Source organism: Magallana gigas, chromosome 1 (genome assembly GCF_963853765.1).
Source record: "Magallana gigas chromosome 1, xbMagGiga1.1, whole genome shotgun sequence".
NCBI classification, from domain to species: Eukaryota; Metazoa; Mollusca; class Bivalvia; order Ostreida; family Ostreidae; genus Magallana; species Magallana gigas.
Genome location: NC_088853.1, coordinates 70,701,732 through 70,727,727, shown reverse-complemented (window position 1 = coordinate 70,727,727; position 25,996 = coordinate 70,701,732). Strand labels below are relative to the sequence as shown.

Here is a 25,996-nt window from a genome sequence, read left to right as displayed (position 1 = left end):
AATGTTAGCAGAAAAATCCAATCCCGCCGAATACTGAAAAACCGATTTCAGTTTGCAATCATACGGATTTTATTTTTGGTATTGACTATTGAGTTACGGTAACTTTTTTTCTGGATGATTTTATTATTTTATGTAAAAGCACCATTCCAACTGTTACTCAATTATATAACAATTGATGACCTGGGGCTATATATGTTCCGAGCTGTGTGCGCTGAAGCGACACAAGACTCTCGGTCGCACGTGGCGATTGAATTTACACAGACTGACCGAATAAACAAACGGGTGGGAAAGTGAAACAAAATGTACACATGAGAAGAAGCCACCAAAAATGATTTTCGATAGATCTCGATATCGTTTTGACAATTAAAAACATCCAGCGCGAGCTCCTGTCAGCGGGGCGGGAGGGGGGGGGGCAGCAATGAGTTCGCTTCTACAAAGAAACGAACGACCATGTAGAAAAACTATACAGAAGTGATTAATATGTGACCGATAGAATCTAATCTAAAGTTGTTTAAAATTCATGTGAAATTTTTTTTAAATCATTGAATGCCTCAATTCAGGACATTTTTTTTATCGTGCTAGCACCTACCGCAAACATGTTACATGGAACTTTGATTATAATTTGATTTTTAAACTACCTTGTACGCTATCTATATATCAATGCTTAATCAACTGTACAAGTTTAATGAATTTATCTTTTCATCTTAAACAAATATAATAGTTGAAAACATAATAAGATATTGTTGTGTCCGTGCAAAATATGAAACATGAACGCGTGATAAGGTACATGTAGAAGAACACGAACCGACCGCGGATTACTTGTCCACTCGCGCCGGTTCTCCTCAGCCATGTGCGAGGGATGGTTTACTATTTGTGTGTGTGTGTGTGTGGGGGGGGGGGGGTTGATTAAAAACATTATTTGTGCAGTTTTTAAAATATTTTACATAAACAAACTAACCATTAATTTATGTCTTACGATGTTTACAATTTGGAGTAATATCGCTCATTAATATTCATTTACACTCAAATGTTCAATTGAATAAATACAAGATGGACAAACTTTTATAGCATTAAATTAAAACAGTTTCTGTTTTTACGGCTATATTAACTCAAACACGTTCATATGCATGTAAGTGTGCGTCGCGGTGTGAGAATCTTGTGTATTAAATAACCGCTTAATTACCGCTAGGTAGTGCAGCCGTGGCTGATCTCATCGGCCGTGGGCGAAGGGTATATTACGTAAAGGTACATGTACAACGCACAGACAGGCACAGCTCAGAACCCAGGAAGATTTGAAAAGTTTGCAGTAAAATGACCATACTCTATCAAATAGAAGTTATTTATTTTAAACTTAAAACCCACAATTGATCTGTGTCTATTATTGCTTTAGATTGAGAATGACATTGCTTTTATTAATTAACTGAACGATTTCTTAATTGACACCCAATCGTTTAATCCATAAAAAATTATGTGTAATCAAAACGAAACCAATTCTTGAGTTCGCGGCTAAATAAAGTCATACATGTATATGAGAGACACAGCTCTCGTGTATTTATAGATAACCGCTGACCGCTAGGTAGTCCAGCCGCGAGCATGATGACCGATTTTCTCGGCCGCGGGCAAGGGAGAGCTTACGTAATGGTACACACACACACACACATCTTTGATTCAAGGTAGATTTTAAATGCATGGAGTTAATAAATAAAATGTAATGCATAGAGTTTTTTAATTCCATATTTTGTGGTTTACTAGAAAAGAGAAAGAATGTTTTGTTTTCCAATTGCCGTTTTTAATGATTGTGCACTATAAGAACTTAACAACAATGACTTAAACTCCTAGCTAAAAAAAGCATGTACTCCACCAACAAAAAAATTCTTATAAATTAATGCCTCCTGTATAAACCAGCATACTTTCTGTGGCAACTTTATGCCAGTTGTACGCACAAAGACTTTCGTTAACATGTCAAATAAAAACAGGTACATGTCAACATGTAAAGCTTTTTACACTCATACTACACAAATCACTTACAAAATAATATTGTTACGACCTTTATGAGATCCCAATAAACAACTTTTCCAGCGACAGCCATATCAAAATCCTAACCGTTTTTGAGTTATTAAGCAAAAACTTTTAGGGGCTCTCGGCCCTTAATTTTAGGGGCCAGCCCTTTTTTATTGGTGTCAAATGAAAGCCCTTGTTATTCTGCACAACTTTTATTCTACATGTTTTGACAAATTATTTTTTGTTTAAAAGATACAAAGGAAAATATGACTAAATTTTCGCACTCTTCCGAATCCTGTTTTTTAACCCCCTACCTTTTCCTAAATAAGGAACGAAATCCAAAAACAAAAACCGATGTATACAACTTCAATGTCTTTGTTATTCAAATTCGTTGGATTCCCATTCCCTGCTATCATAGTCTCGGAGCCTTTGTCTGGAAACCAAAGGCCCTAAAATAACTCGTTAACGGAAAGGAAATTCTAACTTTTATGAATTGATGAAGATAGTGTTTTGTAAAGTCCATTAACCCTGAAAATTTGAGCAAAAACCGTTCAGAAATGAGCACGATATGAAGCCTCAAAGTTCGCGTCTAGGAAGAAAAAAAAAAAAAAGAAAAATAAGAATAATCTTAACCAGCACAATAATAGAAAGGTCTTCCGTTGGAAACGGAAGACCTTAAAAAACTAGAGCAAAGCTCGTTGCAAAGCAACGAGTGGGTCTTCCGTTAATGTCGGAAGTAAAGCTAGAAGTTCCTGTAAGAAGCAGAGCTCTTAAACCAATAACAAGAGTAACTAAAATACAAAAGATGAAAAAAAATCGAATTATTCCTGGTATGACTTAACAAAATACGAATGATTTTAAGTACGACTTAACAAACACCTTTCCGATTTCAAGAACGACTTAACCAAAAAAATCCGAATGTGTTCAAGTACTACTTAACAATCATATTTTGGTACGAGTTAATTTTACTTCAAACATTACGCTATTTTTAAACCCAGGACGCAGAATCAAAATTTCCGGAAAAATCAATTTTTAAACCCCGATATCTCTGTAATGCATCGTCCGATTTTAAAACGGGTTTCGGTTTTAAATTAAGCTTAATGACAGCTTATTTGCTGTTTTTTGATTAATATCAAATTATTTGTCAGAAAAGAGTTATTATGAAAAGACTTAGTAGCCCTTCTGGCCCCTAATTTGAGGGGTCAGCCACTTTTCTTGATATCAAATAAAAGGTCTCGCTAATATAAACATATTTTGTTCTACAAATGTTCATGAATTGTAAACCGTTCTCGAGATATCTGTACAAATGCGTTTTAGGGGCCGACCCTTTAGCCCCTTACCGGGGCCACTAACAACAAAATTGTTGGTATCATAATGTTAAGAACATTATTTTGAACAGCTTTTGTTCTACATTGCTTTTAAAAATATGTCTCCTTTTTCAGATATTAATGATCAGAGTTTTGAGTTCTGGCCCCTTGAAACCCCTAATTACGTAATATATGACTTAGGTATGGTATTGTATATATGAACAGCTGTACAATGAACATTTTTTCTTCTATAATTGATAACAAAATATTGTTCAGTAAAGAGTTATTGTAAGAAGACATTAGAGCCCTCTTGACCCCAAATTTGAGGGGCCAGCCCCTTTTTCTTGACATCAAATGAAAGGTCTTGTAAATATGTAAATATAAACATATTTTGTTTTACAAGTGTTCACAAAATGTTTACCGTTCTTGAGATATCTGTACAATTGTGTTTTAGGGGCTGACCCTTTAACTCCTAAATGGGGTCATAAACAAAAACATTTAAGGTACATGTAGCATATTGTACAAAACATTATTTTGAACAACTTTTGTTCTACATTGCTTTTCAAAATATTTCTCCTTTTTTAGATATTAATGATCAAAGTTTTGAACTTCTGGCCCCTTGAAACCCCTAATTACGTAATACATGACTTAAGTATGGTACTGTATAGATAAACAGCGGTACAATGAACATTTTTGCTTCTATAATTGATAACAAATTATTGTTCACTAAAAAGTTATTGCAAATAGACTTTAGAGCCCTCTTGGCCCCTAATTTGAGGGGCCAGCCCCTTTTTCTTGACATCAAATAAAAGCCCGTGCAAATTGAAACAGCTTTTGCTTTACATGTTTAAACAAAATATTTATACGTCAAAAGATATTACGAAAAAAGTGCGAAAATTTTGTGAAAAAATTTGGTGCTAATTTTCAGGTTCAGGCGAGCTTCTAGGCCTTGCTTATTTTTTGCAATTGGAAGCATGGAGGGAAATCTACAGACGTTCATCTACAATCCCTGAAAATTTTAAGCTTTTATCATGATTAGTTTCAGAGGAGATTCGTGGACAAAATGACCCTTAAAAATTTACAAAATCGTCCATATCTGAAACCGGAAGTGACGTAATCATTTGAAATTTAAATAATCAGTAGCGACATTGATGTTTTATAACTGCTAAAAATTTAGTGTAAATCGGTTGAATAGTTTCTGAGAAATAACGCTCCAAAAAAGTCAGAAAAAGAAAAAAAAGTATAACTAGACACGATCTCGTTGCGAGCAACGAGGAGGTCTTCCGTTCAATTTTTAGAATGAAATATGACATCATCGACTTTGATTTTCGACAACAAAACATGTTATGGAAAAAGGAGTGAAGTACTAATGTTTTATTGTATCGCTTTTTATAAGTTCTCTTGCTTTTTTTAAATACTTGCATTTCTTTCAATTAAGATAGAAAAGATCAAACTTTTTTACCTCTGGTCCCTCCAAAACCCTAATTGGGTAACGCAAGAGAAAATCATGATATTGTTAGGATATATAAACGTATTATACCTAATCTAGCTTTAATAACCTTTCAAAAATGGCTCTCATTAAAGGGCTATAGATAAAAGATTTTAGAGCTCTTTGATCCCCTAATTTAAGGGGCAATCCCTTTTTCTTGGATTCAAATGAAAGGACATTTAATTCTGAACACATTTTGTCAACAAGTGTTTAGAAATTCGTTACCGTTTTGGAGATATATGAGAAAGAAGGTTTTAGGGGCCGATCCCTTATCTCCTTTTAGGGGCCGTTTAACGAAATTTTGAAGGTTGCATTTTGTTGAGAACATCATTTTGAACACTTTGTCTTCGTACTGCATTACAAAATATATTTCCTTTCTGAGATATGGGTGATCAAAGTTTTGGACTTTTGGCCCCTAAAACCCTTAATTACGTAACACATGATAAAATCATTACATTGCTTCGATACATAACTATAAGATAAACACAATTGCTTCTATATCAGTTCACAAAATATCCCTCAATAAAGGGTAAGATAAAATACTTTAGAGCCCTTTTGCATCATTTTGAACAACTTTTCTTTTGTACTGCATTACAAAATATTTTACCTTTCTGGGATATGGGTGATCAAAATTTGGGACTTTTGACCCCTTTAAACCCCTTATTACAAAACACATGACAAAACAAATACATTGCTTTGATACATAACTGCAGGATAAAAACATTTGCTTCTATAACATTTCACATAATACCCCTCAATAAAGGGTTATAGATAAAAGACCTTAGAGCCCTTTGGTCCCCTAATTTTAAGGGCCAGTCCTTTTTTCTTGATATTAAATGAAAGGACATTTAATTCTACACAAAATTTGTTAAACAAGTGTTTAGAAATTCGTTACCGTTCTGGAGATATATGAGAAAGAAGGTTTTAGGGGCCGATCCCATAACTCCTTATAGGGGCCGTTTAACGAATTTTTGTTGAGAACATCATTTTGAACAACTTTTCTTCTGTACTGCATTACAAAATATTTTTCGTTTCTGAGATATGGGTGATCAAAATTTTGGAGTTTTGGCCCCTAAAAACCCTTAATTACGTAACACATGATAAAATCATTACATTGCTTGAATACATAACATTGAGATAAACACATTTGCTTCTATAACATTTCACAAAATATCTCTCAGTAAAAGGCTACAGATTAAAGATTTTAGAGCCCTTTGGTCCCCTAATTTGAGGGGCCAGCCCCTTTTTCTTGATATCAAATAAAAGGTCATTTAATTCTACACAAAATTTGTTAAACAAGTTTTTAGAAATTTGTTACCGTTCTGGAGATATATGAGAAAGAAGGTTTTAGGGGCCGTTCCCTTATCTCCTTTTAGGGGCCGTTAAACGAAATTTTGACGATTGCATTTTGTTAAGAACATCATTTTGAACAAATTTTCTTCTGTACTGCATTACGAAATATTTTTCCTTTCTGAGATATGGGTTATCGAAGTTTTGGAGTTTTGGCCCCTAAACACCCTTAATTACGTAACACATAATAAAATCATTACATTGCTTGAATACAAACATTGAGATAAACATATTTGCTTCTATAATCTATTACAAAATATCCCTCGGTAAAGAGTTATGGGGTAAAAGATTTTAGAGCCCTCTAGGTCCCTAATATGAGGGGCCAGCCCCTTTTTCTTGATATCAGCAAAAAGATCTTGTAAATATAAACTTTTTTTACATTACATGTTTAAACAAAATATTTTCCAGGAAAGAGATGAAGAGAGAAAAGCACAAAAGTTAACGACGCTTTTCTATTGTCAATTTTCGAGCCATAGCGAGCTTTGGCGCCAATCGTGCTAAACATACAAAACAACAATCATGCAAAACTTCAATATTTCCTTTACCAACCGTAGAAATTTGAGCTCAAAATCTCTTATAGTTTAGGAGAACGGCCGCAGACAAAATACCCATATAAAAATTAGAAAAATCTCAATATCTCAAAAACGGATGTGACGTCATCAATGCAAAAAATTTGCTATCAGGTTCAGACCACTATCTATCACATCTGAAAATTTGATGGATATTGGTTGAGCCGTTTCTGAGAAATCGCGTGCACAAAAATGGGAAGAAAAAAAAAGAATAAAAATAATAGGGAACTAGACACGATCTCGTTGCGAGCAACGAGGAGGTCTTCCGTTCGATTTTTAGAATGAAATATGACATCATCGACTTTGATTTTCGACAACAAAACATGTTATGGAAAAAGGAGTGAAGTACTAATGCTTTATTGTATCGCTTTTTTTAAGTTCTCTTGCTTTTTTAAATACTTGCATTTCTTTCAATTAAGATAGAAAAGATCAAACTTGTTTACCTCTGGTCCCTCAAAAACCCTAATTGGGTAACGCAAGAGAAAATCATTATATTGTTGGGATATATAAACGTATTATACCTAATCTAGCTTTAATAACCTTTCACAAAATATCCCTCAATAAAGGGCTATAGATAAAAAATTTTAGAGCTCTTTGATCCCAAAAATTGAGAGGCAGTCCCCTTTTCTTGGATTCAAATGAAAGGACATTTAATTCTGAACACATTTTGTCAACAAGTGTTTAGAAATTCGTTACCGTTTTGGAGATATATGAGAAAGGTTTTAGGGGCCGATCCCTTATCTCCTTTTAGGGGCCGTTTAACGAAATTTTGAAGGTTGCATTTTGCTGAGAACATCATTTTGAACAACTTTTCTTCGTACTGTATTACAAAAAATATTTCCTTTCTGGGATATGGGTGATCAAAATTTTGGACTTTTGGCCCCTAAAAACCCTTAATTACGTAAAAAATGATAAAATCATTACATTTCTTTGATACATAACTATAAGATAAACACATTTGCTTCTATAACATTTCACAAAATATCCTGCAATAAAGGGTAATAGATAAAAGACCTTAGACCCCTTTTGCATCATTTGGAACAACTTTTCTTCTGTACTGCATTTCAAAATATTTTACCTTTCTGGGATATGGGTGATCAAAACTTGGGACTTTTGGCCTCTAAAAACCCCAAATTACAAAACACATGACAAAACCAATACATTGCTTTGATACATAACTGCAGGATAAACACATTTGCTTCTATAACATTTCACAAAATATCCCTCAATAAAGGGTTATAGATAAAATACTTTCGAGCCCTTCGGTCCCCTAATTTTAGGGGCTAGTCCCTTTTTCTTGATATTAAATGAAAGGTTATTTAATTCTAAACAAATTTTGTTCAACAAGTGTTTAGAAATTCGTTACCGTTCTGGAGATATATGAGAAAGAAGGTTTTAGGGGCCAATCCCATAACTCCTTATAGGGGCCGTTTAACGAAATTTTGAAGGTAGCATTTTGTTGAGAACATCATTTTGAACAACTTTTCTTCTGTATTGCATTACAAAATATATTTCCTTTCTAAGATATGGGTGATCAAAATTTTGGAGTTTTGGCCCCTAAAAACCCTTAATTACGTAACACATGATAAAATCATTACATTGCTTGAATACATAACTATAAGATAAACACATTTGCTTCTATAACATTTCACAAAATCTCTCTCAGTAAAGGGCTACAGATTAAAGACTTTAGAGCCCTTTGAGCCCCTAAATTTAGGGACCAGCCCCTTTTTCATGATATCAAATAAAAGGTCATTTAATTCTACACAAATTTTGTTCAACAAGTGTTTAGAAATTCGTTACCGATCTAGAGATATATAAGAAAGAAAGTTTTAGGGGCCGGTCCCTTATCTCATTTTAGGGGGCGTTTAACGAAATTTTGAAGGTTGCATTTTGTTAAGAACATCATTTTGAGCAACCTTTCTTCTGTACTGCATTACACAATATTTTTCCTTTCTGAGATATGGGTGATCGAAATTTTGGAGTTTTGGTCCCTAAAAACCCTTAATTACGTAACACATGATAAAATCATTACATTGCTTGAATACATAACTGTAAGATTAACATATTTGCTTCTATAATCTATTACAAAATATCCCTCGGTAAAGAGTTATGGGTAAAAGACTTTAGAGCCCTTTAGGTCCCTAATATTAGGGGCCAGTCCCTTTTTCTTGGTATCAAATGAAAGGTCATTTGATTATAAAGACATTTTGTTCAAGAAGTGTTCAGAAATTCGTTACTTTTCTTGAGATATCTGAGACAGAATGTTTTAGGGGCCGGTCCCTTATCTCCTTATTGGGGCCGCTGAACCAAATTTTTTAGGTTGCATGTTGTTAAGTACATCATTTTGAGCATCTTTTCTTTTATACTGCATTTCAAAATATTTTTCCTTTTTGAGATATAGGTCATCAAAGTTTTGGACTTTTGACCCCTAAAAACCCCTAATTACGTAACATATGAGAAAATCGTTTTACTGCTTGGCTTCATAACTGTAACATAAACATATTTGATTCTATCATTTATTACAAAATATCCCTCGGTTAAGAGTTATGGGTAAAAGACTTTAGAGCCTTCTAGGTCCCTAATTTGAGGGGCCAGCCCCTTTTTCTTGATATCAGCAGAAAGGTCTTGAAAAAATAAACCTTTTTTACATTACATGTTTTAACAACATATTTTCCAGAAAAGAGATAAAGAGAGAAAAGCACAAAAATTCACGACGCTTTTTTAATGTCAATTTTCGAGCCATAGCGAGCTTTGGCGCCAGTAGTGCTAAACATGCAAAACAACAATCATGCAAAACTTCAATCTTTCCTTTACCAACCGTAAAAATTTGAGCTTAATATCTCTTATAGTTTAGGAGAACAACAGAAGACAAAATACCCATATAAAAATTAGAAAAATCTCAATATCTCAAAAACGGATGTGACGTCATCAATACAAAATATTTCCAATCAAGTTCAGACCACTATCTATCACATCCTAAAATTTGATTGAGATCGGCCGAGCCGTTTCTTAGAAATCGCGTGCACAAAAAAAGGAAGAAAAAAAATAATAATAATAATAGGGAAAAAGAAACCGAAGAATAACAAGAAGGTCTTCCGTTGGAAACGGAAGACCTTAACTAGAGCAAAGCTCGTTGCAAAGCAACGAGTGGGTCTTCCGTTAATGTCGGAAGTAAAGCTGGAAGTTCCTGTAAGAAGCAGAGCTCTTTAACCAATAACAGGAGCAACTAAAACAAAAATATTAAAAAAATCGAATTATTCCTGGTACGACTTAACAAAATCCGAATGATTTTCAGTCCGAATTAACAAAAACCTTTTTGAATTTAAGAACGACTTAACAAAAAAAATCCGAATTTGTTTAAGTACGACTTACCAATTATTTATGGTACGAGTTAATTTTACTTTGGACATTACGCTATTTTTAAAACCAAGGACGCGGAATCAAAATTTCCGGAAAAATCAATTTTTAAACCCCGATATCTCTGCAATGCATCGTCTGATTTTAAAACGGTTTTCAGTGTTAGAATCAGCTTAAAAAGCTCTACAAAACACATATTCGTTTTTGATTTGATCAGAAAATTCATTTTTTCGAAAAATTTGTTTCACTTCCAGTTTCGACCGGAAGTGACAGATTTTCATTTCGAGCCTTATTAAAGAGGTAAATCGACCAAATCATAACCATTGAAAATTTCAAGCTTTTATCTTAAAGTGTTTTTGAGAAACGCCGCGGACAAAATGACTTTTTGAAAATTTTAAAAATGACGTAACGTAAAAACGAAAGTGACGTTGTCAAGAAAACTTTAACATCATTGAGGGATAATAGTTTCACATTATCTCTGAAGTTTTCATTAAAATCGGTTGGAAACTTTTTGAGTTATAAAGCCGATAAGGAGTCAGAAAAAAAAGAAAAAGTATAATAACTAGAGCAAAGCTCGTTGCAAAGCAACGAGTGGGTCTTCCGTTCATGTCGGAAGTAAAGCTGGAAGTTCCTGTAAGAAGCAGAGCTCTTAAACCAATAACAAGAGAAACTAAAATAAAAAGATTTAAAAAATCGAATTATTCCTGGTACGACTTAACAAATCCGAATGATTTTAAGTACGACTTAACAAAAACCTTTCCGATTTCAAGAACGACTTAACAAAAAAAAATCCGAATGTGTTAGAGTACGACTAAACAATTAATTTTTAGGTACAAGTTAATTTAACCAAGTACTTGATACTACTTTCTTAACCAAATAAGCGGAATCAAAATTTCCGGAAAAATCAATTTTTAAAGCCAAATTTCTCTGTAATGCATCGTCCGATTTTTAAACGGTTTTCAGTGTTAGGTTCAACTTAAAATGCTCTACAAAACACATATTCGTTTTTGATTCGATCAAAAAAATCAATTTTTCGAAAAATTAAAATCACTTCCGGTTTCTACCGGAAGTGACCAAATTTTTTTTTTGTAAAAATGCCATAAGTAAATCCGCAGATTTACAATCACAGAAAATTTCAAGTCTTTATAAACAACCGTTTAGGAGAAAAGTCCTGGACAAAATCACTTTTTGAAAATTTTTAAAATGACGTAACTAGAAAACGGAAGTGACTTAATGACTGAAAGTTTAAAAGCTTCAAGGGACAAGTATTTAATATAATCCCTGAAAATTTCTTGCAAATTGGTTGAATAGTTTTTGAGATATAAAGCAAAAAAGAAGTCAGAAGAAAAAACAAGAAGAATAATAATAATTAAAAAAACTAGAGCAAAGCTCGTTGCAAAGCAACGAGTGGGTCTTCCGTTAATGTCGGAAGTAAAGCTGGAAGTTCATGTAAGAAGCAGAGCTCTTAAACCAATAACAAGAGTAACTAAAATAAAAAGATGAAAAAAATCGAATTATTCCTGGTACGACTTAACATAATCCGAATGATTTTAAGTGCGACTTAACAAAAACCTTACTAATTTCAAGTACGACTTAACAAGTTTTTTTTGTACAAGTTAATTTTACTTTGAACATTACGCTATTTTTTAAACCAAGGACGCGGAATCAAAATTTCTGGAAATATCAATTTTTAAACCCCAATATCTCTAATGCATCGTCCGATTTTAAAACGGCTTTCAGTGTTAGATTAAGCTGAATAAGCTCTACAAAACAGATATTCATTTTTGACTTGATCAAAAAATTCAATTTTTCGAAAAATTTGATTCACTTCCGGTTTTGACCGGAAGTGACAGATTTTCATTTTGAGCCTTATTACAGAGGTAAAACGACAAAATCATAACCATTGAAAATTTCAAGCCTCTATCTTAAAGCGTTTTTAGAAACGCTGCGGACAAAATGATTTTCTAAAATTTTTTGTTTAAATGACGTAACGTAAAAACGGAAAGGTCGTTTTCAAAGAAACTTTAGGATCTTAGAGGCATAATAGTTGCACATAATCTCTCAAAGTTTCATCTCAATCGGTTATAAACTTTTTGAGTTATAAAGCCGAAAAGGAGTCAGATACAAAAGATGTCACCTTTGACCTTCCAAACTGTGCTTGTTGCACCATCAAATGTCAGAAACTTAGCAATGTAAAGTTTATTATATTTCTGTGAATATTTCCTATGTAAAATTACAATGAATAAACATGCTATTCCATCTAACTGTGAAATAGTTTCTATGCTATCTGTCCATAGTGAATAGTCAACGAAAGTATTCACCAGCAGCATACAATTTCCCTTTTTTAAACTCGGAACACCTCTGGTATAATCCGATCACAGCATTAAATTCAAAGTCCGATAATTCTAATTTGTTTATCATCAAGAAATTCTGCATCGCCAACAAATAAAGTTTTCTTCAGGATAATAATTAAGATATCTATAGCTATTTACTGACAGAAAGACAGACTAAGACTGTTGTGTTGTGTGAGGATGACAGACAGTTTATTGTCCCCCTCAACAGCAACTATTTCACTTGGCTTCGCCCCATGAAATAGTGGCTGTCTTGGAGGACAATAAACTTGCTATCATCCTCATACCCAGTGAATAGGTATATAATGTCCCATCCACATAAATTTCGAGTTATATAACCTCCCATTTGTAACCTGCAATTTCACAGTGTAAAGTCAACACAACAGTCTTAGCCGCAAGTTTCACCATTCAATTCGCATGTACGTATTAAACATTAGGGGTTTTCATATTGCATACCAATTCCAACAAGGGAGATCCCTCTAATGATGATCATTAAAATTCATTTTATGAATCTTAGCAACACTCATAAGCCTTCAATTGTGCAGCATCTCTTAAGGTGGCTCAAAACACCTTGAAATATTTTCTCAAATCAGCAGAAAATTACTTGATTATGATAGATATCATAATTGATAAGAAGTGTTTAAGTCAAATAGGCAAAAAATATGCAAATTTGGATGAACAATTACATTTTCAAAAATTTAATTCAATAAACAGTAACAAAAGCTCCAGGCGGACTAAAACTCAAACACTTTAGAAACCCAATACTTTAACCATTAAGCTATGACGGTATACAACCCAATCAAACGATATTAAGAGTTCAACAAAACATTTAAATCGCCATCTTGTGAAGTAGTGTCTTAAAAAGTATAAGTCTAGGTGTAGTGATGTACCTTAATTTTACAAAAATATTAACGGGTACTTTATCCGAATGGTCCCTTGCTACCTTTAACTTAGTACATTTTATGAACAGATGTCTTTGTCTTAGAATAAGAAAGCTAATGCAATTCTGAGAAAAAAGTATACCACATATTGACAATTCCATTGAGGTTTAATAAACATATGGCCATTTAAGTGAACCCACCATTTCCAATTTCTTTTACTCAACACAGATTTACAGGGTTCTCCTTAGTAAAACATCTTTACCTGACCTTTTAGAGGTCAATTGTTGTTCAACCACCTTTAATAAGAAACCTTATTCAATACAACATACATCTACATGATATAATCTTGATAAAAGCATCACATAACTTAGAAATGCCCTTACATGTATACCCACCCCCTATCTTTTGATTTTCATAAAAAGTCATGGTTTGAAATCTTTTACCTAATTTTCTGAAACTTGTGGCAATTTCTATGAGTCATTTCTCACACATATTTGAAAACAATCATCAATGATACTAAAATTTGATCTTTTTATGTTTCTTGAATGATTTGTAGCATTTTAATAATTAAATAGACAAGTATTCCTGCATGTGATTTCTTTTTTCCATGAAAAAAAGTAAGTTAACAATCATATTTATTAAATATCTAATCTATTCTGGTTTCTAGTCTCTTTTTAACCATGATAAAACAGTAAGATCAACAAGTTCAACATCTGCCTTATATAAAATTAAATTCAAACACACCCGGGTAGCTGGAGGCGGCGGAGAATTCCATTAAAAATGTTCAAATTTGACATGTTTTTTTCTACTTTTTTTATGCATATATACCTTAAAAGGATGAAAATAGATTGTTTCTTGCTCATTTCAAAAGTAATTATCATTGCTGGTGTTATTCAAAAATCAAATGTACATTTACATATCCTACATGTAATCTTATGGAGAAAATTGGAAAGAGTTTGGGTGATTTTTCAACTATGTAAACACATCTAAATATCTTTATAAAATAAAAAATGAAGGAAACATAATTGCATACTTTTATTGAAAAACAAATTTTCACAACAATTATATTTCTTTAAACAGCCTTAATTTTGTTTTTCATAATTTCTTATCAAACATGAACAAACCACAATAGGACATGATGCTTTCTTAAAGTTCCATTATTGTTCATGCATTATCCGATTTAATTTGAATTACCGGTAGATAGTCTGTAGAACACAAGGAATATGCATGTGGGTAGAGGTGACAGGTTAACCTCAAGAGCTGAAACCACAAGAATCAACAGGTAAAAGCCATGTGGTAACAAGAGTCTGCTTTAAGCTGAAATAAAAAAAAATAAATTAGCTGTGTTAACATACATGTACTTGTAATAGCTGTGTTTACATTAACATATACATAATATTTTTGGAAAAAATACACTGACCATGCAGTGTTATAAGTATGTGTCATGGTGTGTTATTTTGTGTAAATATGTTTAAGAGTTTACTCATGCCAAATGACAAGTAATTAGCTAGAGTCAGTCTGCTCTGCTAATTATCCCCAATTACCGGTAGTCTATATGTAATTGTTCCGAGTTGTTCTTAAGCTTTTTGAGTAATTATCATGAGTAATGTACCACACTTTTATTAATTATCTTTTAGAATATAAATACAGTTAGAAATTTATTCAATGCAGTCAGACACTTTCGGCCACTATCTCATGTTGCTTATGTCTTCACACTGACTATCTAGTTGACTGTCCACCAGTCCGTCAGTAGACTAAGCAACATTGAGCTAAATTCAAACCTGACTCATTTGGCTTTTTAAGAAATAATTATTTTTATCCTGTTCTATTTTGACTTTATTTTATTTGATTATTGTTGATATTTTATAAGTTAATTAAAATCACTTGATCAATAAATTGTGAAACCTGCCTTCGAGTTATAGCTCTATGCATATTCGACTTAGAGGTCAATTTAAGCCTATTGACTAGGCTGACCCCCTGTCTCTTGGGTTGGGCCTATACAAGTTAATTCCCCTTATTCTATAGTGCCCTTTCCCCTCGGTGACAGATGTGGTGGAGAATCCGGGTATGCATAGTTGCTTTATGCTATAGCTAGAAGGCATAGTCAATAGACAGGATAGTTTTAGTGTATAAAGATACTTCCATGATGGAGATGAAATAGAGCCAGACCTATCCAAACAGGAGCTACACTACTGAAAGATAAGTACAACTTTGTTGATATTTTTCCAATTTCAATTGTATGAGAAATAAAAAATGTACACTGTGTAGATAATTCAAGTTCATTTCGTCTCTGACTTCTATGATAATTGCTTATGGAGAAATGTAAATGAAGTGCAAATTTCAGTCCCACTCGGCTTCCATGATACTGACTACTCTCTTATAGTTTCAGACTAGCTCTAAACTTGAAGTCAGTCATGGGACGAAGAAAGGTTTCCCAGGGATGGTTATGTCAGAAGAGGAGATGTTCTCAACTTTCCTGCATGACCCAAGGGACACCAGAATTACAGTTCACTGCAGCCATGGAAAGGAACTTTGTCGAAGCCAAACTACAGAATACACCCATCAAGTGCTTGGTTGACAGTGGAGCTTCCATTAGCTGTATAAGTCAACACCAATTACAGCAATTACAATATAATGGAGAAATACAAGAATCCTCCATAACTAGTGCTGTTGGTGTCTGTGGAGAAGTCCATCCTGTTCTTGGAGAAATTATGCTGGAAGTAACTTTTGGACACATTACAGTGAAGCAAAAATTCAGAGTGTTTGAAACCCTACATTCGAAAGTGATATTTGGACTTGATTTCCTGCAAGAAAACAAAATTAGAACTGATTTTGAAAATATGACATTAACAATTCCACTTCCAGGGAAAAATCTCAACTACATTAGTGAATCTGGAAGTGCTGATCATGTAACTGTCTCCACCATTCGTGACCAAAGAACATTTACTACAATGGCCGAGACCGTCAATCACATCATTCTCGAACCTCATTCAGAAACAATTCTGCCTGTCAAGATTCCAAACTACTCACCTGGAGCAACTGTGATTTTAGAACCTAGTCACACTCTTCAATCAAAATTCTCTGTAGCTGGAGGAAGAACAGTCACCTACCTAGATGATAACCAAATCGGCATCTACAGAGTCTTAAATCCAACCAACCTTCCTGTCTATTTAAAATGTAACCTTCAAATCGCTGCCGCACAACCTGTAAATTTTGAGGATGTTCATTGTCTTCAACAGCAGGAACCAGCCTTTCTGTTTAGTCTCTCAGAAAACAATAAACAGTTTGATGAAGACTATGAGAGCATCTTGTCTGACATAGGAATTGAGTTAGACTCTTGTGATTTGGACAGTGTTCAGCGACAACAACTTTGTAAGTTTCTAGCACAAAACAGAAACATTTTTGCAAAGGACCTGTCAGAACTCGGGAAAACAAACATGCACTATCACACTATCCATACAAAAGGTGATAAAGTGGTCAGTTCTGCGCCTTATCGCCAGTCTCCACAGATGCGAGCCGAGTTAGAACGACAACTTGATGAAATGGAAGCACATGGCATCATTGAAGAATCCACTTCACCATTTCATAGTCCTGTAGTGCTAGTTAAGAAGCGAAACAACGAATATCGTTTCTGTGTTGACTTTCGTGCATTGAACAGAATCACAGAGCCTATGTCCTTCACGATTCCTCACATGTCGGATATTCTTGACACTTTAGCTGATGCCAAGCCAGAAATTTACTCAACACTTGACCTACGTTCTGGATTCTGGCAAGTGCCTTTGGACCCTGCTACAAAACACAAGAGTGCTTTCATTACCCACAAAGGAGTGTATGAATTTAATAGACTGGCCTTTGGAATGATGAACTCACCAATGACCTTCCAATGCCTGATGACAAAGGTGCTCCGGAATCTGAATTTCAAAGTTGCTCTTGTGTACATTGATGATGTGCTAATATTCTCAAAGAACTTTCAGGAACACTTACAACATCTTCATCTAGTGTTTTCAAGCTTACGTAGTGCAAATCTTAAATTACATCCATCCAAGTGCATCTTCGCAAAGAAAGAAGTCAAATATTTAGGACATATTATTTCAAAACATGGAGTAAGGGTAAATCCAGAAAATACAGAAAAAGTGAAAACTTTCCCAGTTCCGCAAAACACCAAACAAGTGAAGAGTTTCCTTGGCATGGCAAATTATTACAGAAAATTCGTCAAAGACTTTGCCCAAATCGCTTCTCCATTAACATCCCTACTAAAGAAGAATGTGAAGTTTCAATGGACTTTAAGTTGTCAGAAAGCATATGACACCTTGAAAAATGCACTCGTTACTGCTCCAATCCTTGCTTTTCCAGACTTCGACAAGCCATTTATTCTCTCAACAGATGCCTCTGAATACTCCATGGGATATGTGCTCAGTCAAATTCAGAATGGACGCGAACATGCAATCGCTTATGGAGGTAGATCCCTTCATGGTGCTGAATTAAAATGGCATATAACAGACAAAGAAGCTTTGGCTCTTGTTGAGGGAATCCAGCACTTCAAACATTATTTGGCAAACCAGGAATTCACTGTGTTTACTGACAATGTGTCTGTGAAATATCTACAGAAGATCAGAGATTGTCAAGGTCGTCTTGGAAGATGGAGCCTTCTTCTTCAAGGTTACAACTTCAAGATTATTCACCGTGATGGAAGCAAAAATCCAGCTGACTGCTTATCCAGACAACAGCATGACAATTCTACACCTACAGATTCACCTGACCTCGGAGAACATCTTTACTATGTCAATCACAAGGAACACACAGAAACTGTTCTAGTCTATCCAGGGGAAGAAGAAGAACATGTAATTGCCAGTTTACAAGATAGGCCGTCTCCAGAACTTATTTTACAGAACATGACAAATTTGCAACAACAGTGCCCTGACTTTCAAGGAATCTATGAGTACAAACTAAACCAAGAACTTCCCAATGATCCAGCGATTGCCAGAACTATCGTGGCTGAATCCTACAACTTCGAACTTGAAGATGGGATCTTGAAACATTTCTACTCAAAACGATGCAAGAAGGTCCCAAAACAAGAACGTTTAGTGAAACAAGTTGCAGTTCCAAGAATTCTGCGTGATGACGTACTGCGATCATACCACGACTGTATTCTTGGTGGTGGTCATCAAGGATTTGAAAGAACATATGCTGCACTACGCAATAAATACTTCTGGCCCTCAATGTATGATGATATAAAACGCTATGTTCAGACTTGCGAAACTTGTCAACAAAGTAAACGCAATTATGGTGCTAAGCGTCCACCTCTGAAGCCCCAAATAAGTGATGATATATTTGGAAGGTGGCATATGGACATTTTAAGTGGACTTCCAACAACTCCTAACAAACACAAGCATATTCTTCTGGTTGTGGACAGTTATTCCAAATGGTGCGAAGCATTTCCATTGCGAACTCAAGAAGCCAGTGAAGTTGCAAGAGTTTTATACAAGGAGATAATAACTAGGTACGGAGCACCAAGAACACTTATATCAGATCGCGGAAGGAATTTTGTCTCCAATCTTGTAAAGGCACTCTCAGAGATGTTCCAAATAACAAGGCATTTAACGAGCTCCTATCATCCGCAAACCAATGGATCTGTTGAAAGGATGAACTCCGTCATTCTCCAAGCTATACGCTGCTATGCTAAAGGACAGCAAGATGACTGGGATGATCTTCTACTCCCAGGGATCCTTATGGCATACCGAGCAACTCCTGCAACTCAGTCAACTGATTTCTCACCATACTTCATGCTCTATGGAAGAGAGATGTGCCTCCCTATTGATTCCTCCTTAGTCCCAAAAGAACACTTGGCTCAGGACCAAAAGATATTCCTTGGACGAATTTTACAAAATTTAGAAAGAACACGAAAGATTGCTTCCGAGAATATTAAACTAGCCCAAGAAAGAAATAAACAACGATATGATCAGACAGCTAAGGAACCAGACTTCTTCCCAACTCAACGTGTTTGGTTATATTGCACAAAAGTTCCAGTGGGTAACGCTCCAAAACTACACCGCCAGTGGGTTGGTCCATATTACATCACCATGGTCAACAGACAAAATCACACATACAAAATCAGGAATTGTGCAAACAACAAAGAGGTAAAGTCACTGGTAAGTGCCCATCGTTTAAAACCATACCATGATCCTCTCACCAGGCCGACTAACCCTCCTCCAGAACATGCTAATGACGACGCTCAACTGGATCCTGATCAACTTGACCAGAACATAGGCAGACCTACTGTTCAGCCAGCAAGACAGAATGCACCAGCAGTACCCAGTCAAGCAAACAACCCACCAAGAGTGCAAAATAGACCACCAAGACAGAACAGACGACAGAATAAGCGGCCACAGCAACATAATCAGCAGCCACACCAACATAATCAGCCTCCTCAACAACAGAATCAGCAGCCACAGCAAAGGAATCAGCTGCAACAAAATCAACCCCTACAGCACAATCAGCCTTTACAGCAACACAGTAGGCAGCCACAGAGACCCAACCAACAGCAAAGCAATTGGAGACCACAGAAACAAAGTCAGAAGACACAACCAGATCAACAAATTCAACGCAACAACCACTTAAATCAACCTAGAAATCCACCTATTGCTGATACCAGACCTTCATGCAGAGACTGCAAACGAGGCTCCTGCACACCATTCAAGGAGGACATGATTGACCGGCTCTTAGCGTCTAACAGAGGAAATGGAACACTCTACTACAAAGTTAAGTTCTCGACTGGAAATACAGAATGGCATTTTCCATGCAAAATTCCTTCTCATTTAGTACGCCAATTTCATGCAGACAGAACCATGAGCGGAAAGAAGAGAAAGAGACCTCTGCATCAGACCAAACACAAGTTCTTCAACAAACAAGACCCACAGCCCCAGGAAGAAAAGTCATCCCAAAGCAATAATTCCCAGACAAGTTCTGTTAACGTTTTAAGTGGAACGACATTCAACTGTAAAGAAGAATTACGGGCCATACGCATGATGAACGGACGAGCCTACTTTCTGGTTCAGACTGGTTCCTCGGATCCCAAATGGAAACCACTTACATCAGCCAGTTCCCATGCTTGTAAATTTATTTCATCCGTGTCCAAACAACTTGATGAAGAAATACTACAAAATGACATCCAACATCTTCGTAATCAACGCCTCAAGATACCCGAACGGAACCGCGAGCTTTGGCAAATGGTCACAGGACACAAAATTCACGAAGTACAATTCAGCCGACACAGTGAACCCCAGTATTTAATGAGTTTTGCAAATCCTTATGTGCCACCAAAGTGGGTTCCATTCAATGATGTACCATTTGGCCTTGTTACATTTCTCCTGGAGGATTTGAAGAGTGAATATTGTGAAGAACTGGACATCCCTCAGTAGTTCTCAAAATTCATGTCAATGTGGAACTTCCAATATTATGTCATGTTTTGATATCTGTGTGATGTAATTTTAATCCTTCCTGACCATTTGTAAAGAAATTCATCTGCTTTCATTTTATTTAACTCTTTTGAACCAAACTTTTGTTTATAGTACAAAGTAGATCCAAGGAATGGTATGAGTGCACGCATACTATTTCTTATATCTACATTATTTTAGACTTAAGTAACAATTGTTTATCTCTTTCATGCCATGAATTTCTTTCAAAAGGTACTATTAACCAATATTTCGTATGCCATGTAGTACTATTTTTTTTTTTTTTGTATTGCATACTGAAATTTTTTTCAGCTAGACTATACTATTGTATATACTATCACTTGTAAATATTATGTTTGAGGACAAACATTTTCGAGCAGGGGGGAATATGTCATGGTGTGTTATTTTGTGTAAATATGTTTAAGAGTTTACTCATGCCAAATGACAAGTAATTAGCTAGAGTCAGTCTGCTCTGCTAATTATCCCCAATTACCGGTAGTCTATATGTAATTGTTCCGAGTTGTTCTTAAGCTTTTTGAGTAATTATCATGAGTAATGTACCACACTTTTATTAATTATCTTTTAGAATATAAATACAGTTAGAAATTTATTCAATGCAGTCAGACACTTTCGGCCACTATCTCATGTTGCTTATGTCTTCACACTGACTATCTAGTTGACTGTCCACCAGTCCGTCAGTAGACTAAGCAACATTGAGCTAAATTCAAACCTGACTCATTTGGCTTTTTAAGAAATAATTATTTTTATCCTGTTCTATTTTGACTTTATTTTATTTGATTATTGTTGATATTTTATAAGTTAATTAAAATCACTTGATCAATAAATTGTGAAACCTGCCTTCGAGTTATAGCTCTATGCATATTCGACTTAGAGGTCAATTTAAGCCTATTGACTAGGCTGACCCCCTGTCTCTTGGGTTGGGCCTATACAAGTTAATTCCCCTTATTCTATAGTGCCCTTTCCCCTCGGTGACATATGACATATCCAAATATATGACATTAACATTTAGCCAGTACAAAAACAAAAATGTGCATATCAAGTCATAATATCATAACATTAAAATAATTTCTTGGGTATAGACATATCAGATTGAGAGAGAGCGAGAGCAGGAGTGAGCGAGAGAGTTTGTTTTACTTGAAAAGCGACAGCAATATTTCAATTCATAAACTACAAAGGAATATTACCAATCCAAACAGTGTCAAAGTATAAACTTCTGCTACGTGTATACCATGTTTTGTCAATTCTACTGGGGTTTATTGCGAATAAATTTAGCGAGGGTTTTTTTTTCTTATGAATTACATGTTTTAAAAACAATACTATGTATAATGCGCATAAAAATGAGGGATTAATAATACATGCTCATTTTAAAATTCAATGCACTTTGGATTTCTTTTACAAGATCGAGATATTTTTGTCATAAAATTAAGATGCCCTCTGACAGTTTCATGAGTCTTTGCCAAGATTAAAAGAGAGAGAGAGAGAGAGAGAAAGACAGAGAGAGATCTGAGGCACATGCAGTAAAAATTATTTACATACTATGTAGATGTGATATGCATGTAAAGCTTACCTAAAATGAATCAATATGTATAAAAGATAATCTAATCTCTCAAATTACAATGATTCTGTGAAATACTTATATCTTGAGAAGACTGTTTAATAGATATCATGGAACATTGACCTAAATTCTGAGCTTGATATAATATGAAATTTGAGACTTTTCATCTCGCACTCTGTTTTACATGCCTGTTACACAAGCAATAACCATATAGAGAGCGAGACAAAAGGTCTAATTTTAATTAGATTGAATATTTACTTTGTCAAATATATTTATTTAATTAAACACAAGCCTGAGTTTTTTAATTTATAAATTCAGTGAAGGCGATATTGTAAAGATCTGCTATATTTAAATATTTGGGTAAAGTTATCATCATGCATACATGCACTCTAATTACAACATTCTATTCTTGTGTACCTTAGGACTCCCACCGCTTTTAATTTTAAATTCTTCATGCAATTTACTACTGATATCCTTTCTTCACTTGCCTCGGATAGTCTTTTAAACACCATCACCAGTCCCGTAAATTCATGTGGTCCACTTTGTTTACATGTAAAAATGGCGACTCTCGATCTCGATGTAAATTCAACATACTTGATTTCCCGAGGTCGGTAGCGTGTTTCGGAGAAAGTCTGAGGCAAATAAAGAGGCGATATCAGTAGTAAATTGCATGAAGAATTTAATGGTACTAATTGTTTTCACAGAATTTGCGTATAAATAAGGTAAATCAGTCCAAAACTAGCGCACGTTTTTCTGCGCAATAAATATACATGTACAATTTTTTCAATGGGTGGCCCTGTAGCTCTCCGGTCTGTCATTATTTTTTCCCGGAGAGCTACAGTTCTGCAGCTACCGTGAAAATACACTGGACAGATAATATTCCGAGATTCCGCTGACTCTAACGCCCGCTTTTATATTGTGACGTACTTCAAAAGCGGAGGTTAGAGTCAGAGGAATCTCGGATTAGATTGAAAAGACTAAGTGCAAATACTCTGAAAAGAAAAAGTAAATACGACATATCCTGTATTGAAACATACCTTTATAATCTGTCATACGTTAGTTGAGCTGAAATTTCCACTATCGACGTCTTGCAGGCCTTGCTTTTTTTTAAAATGTAGACACACCGCTATCAGCTGTTTGTTCGCAGTCAAAACATGGCGAGTTGAAATGGGGAATCGTACGATGATTATTTCGATTAAAACTAATAAGACTAATAAAAACTAACAACGTAATTATCGATCGAAATAACTAAATTGTATCGATAAACACTTTAATTAACTATTAAAAAACAGAGTCCGGTTTTATGACCTGCACGAATTGTTTTCAGCAGGAGTTACTTTCAGTGTGAATTTTACACTATTTTTTAAACCAAGAACACGGAATCAAAATTTCCGGAAAAATCAATATTTAAACCCCGATATCTCTGCAATGCATCATCCGATTTGAAAAAGAATTTCAGTTTTGTATTAAGCTTTGCAAACTCTACAATATGCATATAATTTTGTGTTTTATATATAGTTTAATTATCAGTACGAATTGTTTTCAGTAGAAATTACTTTCAGTGTGAAATATGCACTATTTTTAAAACCAAAAACACGGAATCAAAATTTCCGGAAAGATCAATTTTTAAACCCCGATATCTCTGAAATGCATCATCCGATTTGAAAACGAATTTTAGTTTTGCATTTAGCTTTGCAAACTCTACAACATGCATATAATTTTATTATTCGCTCAAAAAAATGAAAATTCCGAAAAATTAGAATCACTTCCGGTTTCGACCGGAAGTTACAAAATATTTTTTTTTGTAAATTTGCCATAAGTAAATCCGCAGATTTACAATCACAGAGAATTTCAAGTCTTTATAAACAACCGTTTACGAGAAAAGTCCTGGACAAAATCACTTTTTGAAATTTTTAAAAATGACGTAACTAAAAAACGGAAGTGACTTAATGACTGAAAGTTTAAAATCTTCAAGGGACAACTATTTAACATAATCTCTGAAAATTTCTTGCAAATCGGTTGAATAGTTTTTGAGATATAAAGCAAAAAAGAAGTCAGAAGGAAAAACAAGAAGAATAATAATAATAAAAAAAAACAATAGAATAACAAGAGGGTCTTCCGTTGAAAACGGAAGACCCTAACAATAGAATAACAAGAGGGTCTTCCGTTGAAAACGGAAGACCCTAATAATAAAAAGAAACCGAAGAATAACAAGAGGGTCTTCCGTTGAAAACGGAAGACCCTAATAAAAAGAAACCGAAGAATAACAAGAGGGTCTTCCGTTGAAAACGGAAGACCCTAACTAGAGACGAGCTCGTTGCAAGCAACGATTAGGTCTTCCGTCGTAGCTGCGTCATACTTGTGACGTAATATAAAAATTGATACCTGACCATGGTGCAATATTAGATGTATAAACACTGTGTAAAAGAAACAAAGTACATGTATATAAGCAAATACAGATCTTTAAAAGTTGTCTGAAGTTTGATTCGCCGCATGTTGTTTTTTTGCATGTGCATTTTATTTTGAGAAACTTATCGAATCATCATAATTGACTCAATATACACAGAATATGGACGACGATTATAAACACACAGTGGGTATGCCCGGTATGGACGTAAAAAGACCAAACATTTTACTCGCATTTTTTATCGAAAGCAAGGGCCAATGAATCTTTTAGAATGTATGCGGAGATCCTGGAAATTTTACAGGGGGTTCTGAAGAATAATTTTGTTTTTTGAGGGGGGGGGGGGGGGGGGAGGGGGCATGCGCAGATAAGAAAAATTTTCCTGGGGTGGGGGTTGAGTGTCTGACAATTATTTGAGTTTGCCTGGGGATGTCCGAGGCATATTTTTGTAATTTTATATTGTACATGTAATGGAAAGAAATTTTGCGGGGGTTGGGGTGGGGTCTGGAACCCTCACCCTACTCTTCTTGATTCGCGCATGGGGAAGGCCGATGCCGGTAATTTGACGGTAATTTTAACCATTTTTATTTAATTAATCATTTTCAAAATTATCGGAATTCCAATATTACCTTTAAACGCAGTTAAAACTTAAAATACGAACCATTTAGTCTTGGTGAGTATTCGGCCAACATGCGTCCGCGTACGAAAGAAATGGCAATATTCAAGAAATTTGGATGGACGATCTGGGTCCTAGGTCGTCCATCCGATTCTTTTTCAGACTAAGAGCTACAGAACTGCACTTAGAGAATATCAAACTGATTATGTTTATTTATTTTGTCTCAAAGAATCAGTTTTTTAAAAAAAGTTTTATCTTAAAAAAAAAGAAATCGGGCACAATTTTCAATGTTAGCATTTTACAATTTAAAGGTCTAATCAAATTTTGAATGAAGTTTCAAGATACTACTCTTCGTTGTTTTATACGAAATATTGCGTGGAAAAAAGATTTACATCGCATATATATTATAGAACTAATTTCTTCTCTTTTTTATTTACATCAAAATAAATCCAAGAAAAAATCTAAATATTTTTTTTTCCTTTATATGTGTTAATGAAAACGTTGATCAGCAAGGGCCGGTTCTATGTCGTGCAAGCACCTACTTAATAGATTGTTACACGGATCTACCACGATGACAAATATCGAAAAGGCAATATTGTGGGTGAGGGATGAAAGTGTACTTTGTTTTTTAGGTTTATTTT

At 34.8% G+C, this 25,996-nt stretch overlaps 1 protein-coding gene and 1 long non-coding RNA gene across 2 annotated transcripts in view; both read right to left on the bottom strand.

Moving 5' to 3' along the window:
* Positions 1–25,996, bottom strand: part of LOC105322036 (uncharacterized) — a 68,656-nt gene that overhangs the window by 29,654 nt on the left and 13,006 nt on the right. The gene's annotated exons all lie outside the window — the stretch shown is intronic.
* LOC136271963 (uncharacterized) lies at positions 14,329–24,581 on the bottom strand. Its single transcript, XR_010709888.1, has 2 exons — positions 23,373–24,581; positions 14,329–14,625 (listed from the first exon to the last, which is right to left on the bottom strand). It is a non-coding gene; the product is annotated as an uncharacterized lncRNA (long non-coding RNA).